A 1,775-nucleotide genomic window follows, 5' to 3' on the forward strand; every position below is an offset into this window, starting at 1 on the left:
ACTGAGACAAGGTGTCCAATTGCAGTTTCCTCCTGTCAGGAACAGATGGTACGGGAGGCTCCCCCGGGGGGGGCATAGTCCTAAAGGGAGCGGCAGAGTTCACGAACTCTAGGATTGCAGGTTTCACGCTGGGAGGATGCTTAAGTTTACTCATCCGGATGACAGTTTCCCGATGCCCTTTCCTGCACGATCTCTGTGATCAGCCAAGGATATCGCGCCTGCCGTCTCTGTCAGCGAATTCAGTGTCTCTGAACCTCTATGCCATAGCGTCGACAAGAGTTGCCCGGTTGGACAGAATGATCCATACCTTAGGCGAAGGTCCTCCATAGGATCATCGACGGCTTCACCCCCGGCTTCTTCAGTCGATCCTTTCTTGTAAGGAAGGATCTGAGAGGGGAGTTCCGTAGTCGACCTCTCAGCCCTGATCAAGTTTGTCGAACAAACTTCGGCCAGCGTAGAACAGCAGAATCGATCAGACTGGTAACGAGGCGACAAGACTCCTTAAACCCTGGATCGGGAGGACGGGTACTTTCAGTTTCCATTCCATCCATCTTCCAGGGAGCTCGTGAAATTCAGCCTAGACTGCAAGTATTCCTGCTTATGATGCAGTGTGGTGATCCCGCCGTGGCATAGCAGGTTTTTTCCCCAGAGAACTCTCCCTGCTTTCCTCATGGCCGCTCAGGTGCAGGCTTCCGCCTCCTTCGCTTTTTGGAGGGCTGGTCAACTCCGGTAGGCTCGGGTTCGACCTTCTTCAGCGCCGGGACAAGCTTCCGGATGCTTACCGTGAGTTTGGGTTCATGGTATTTTGCTTGGAGCCTTCTCTTCTTCTGCCTCAATATCTGGAGTATCTGGCCATGATATTGAGTCAACGGCCTTACCACGTTGGAAACCCCGCTTCTCGTCCGTCCAGTAAGGTTAAGCAACGTCGGTTCTGGTCAGTACTTGGATGGGTGACCACCTGGGGACGCCAGATTCTGTTGCCACATCCTCCGAGCCTTCCTTTCAGTTGACTGTGGCAAGACTGAGGAGAGTCGCAGTACCTGTTCTTAGTCAAGCAGAGCTTTCAGCCCTACCTTGGAACGTTTCCTAGTTCTCCTTTCCTCATTGACCCGTCTATAGTCCGAACGGTCGCCTCAGGATAAGTTCCATGTGGTGCGGTCCAAGTTCCGGTGGTTTCAGGAAACGATTAACCGGACTTCCTGGCCCCTATGGGACCAGTGGAACTATTAGACCTGCAATGGGTGTTGACCTATGGAACCTCTTGATGGTAGTGGATATTCTCGTCCTTTCCCCACATTCTTGATGCTGTTCTCGGACTCGTCAAAGAAAAGGAGGGGGGGGGGGGGGGGGGCATGTTCCGGTCCAGACCTATGGTCAGGACCTGAAGGATACCTCTCCATCATTCAGGCAGGTTTGGGCCGTAGTCTGGCCCCTCTACAGATCCTACAGCTCCTGCCGAGTCGCCCCGTGCGCGTCGACTTCATGATTCTGGCGTGTTCTAACCAGCAGGGGACGCATTTTCACACCTTCACATCTTGCAGTAGAGATACCGAGATGATTGAGATACTCTCAATACCACCATTGGCTCTCTCATTCCAGGCAGAGGAATGTTCTCTCCTACTATCCGAGCAGAGCTTCGTAGAGAGAGTGTACCTGGGGGTCTTTGGCCTTGAGTAACCAGCAAGTCCTGGTCTGGGGGACCTGATCGCGACAGCTTGGAACCTCAAGCTTCCGCTGTTCTTCCCCCCAGTCTCAGACCCCGAGACTCTGGCAAG

At 53.6% G+C, this 1,775-nt stretch overlaps 1 pseudogene; it reads left to right on the forward strand.

Moving 5' to 3' along the window:
• The first annotated feature begins 864 nt into the window (after nt 1-864).
• On the forward strand, nt 865-983 carry LOC137658907 (5S ribosomal RNA; annotated as a pseudogene).
• The last annotated feature ends 792 nt before the right edge of the window (nt 984-1,775 follow it).

Source organism: Palaemon carinicauda, chromosome 1, assembly GCF_036898095.1.
Source record: "Palaemon carinicauda isolate YSFRI2023 chromosome 1, ASM3689809v2, whole genome shotgun sequence".
In the NCBI taxonomy this organism is placed as follows: Eukaryota; Metazoa; Arthropoda; class Malacostraca; order Decapoda; family Palaemonidae; genus Palaemon; species Palaemon carinicauda.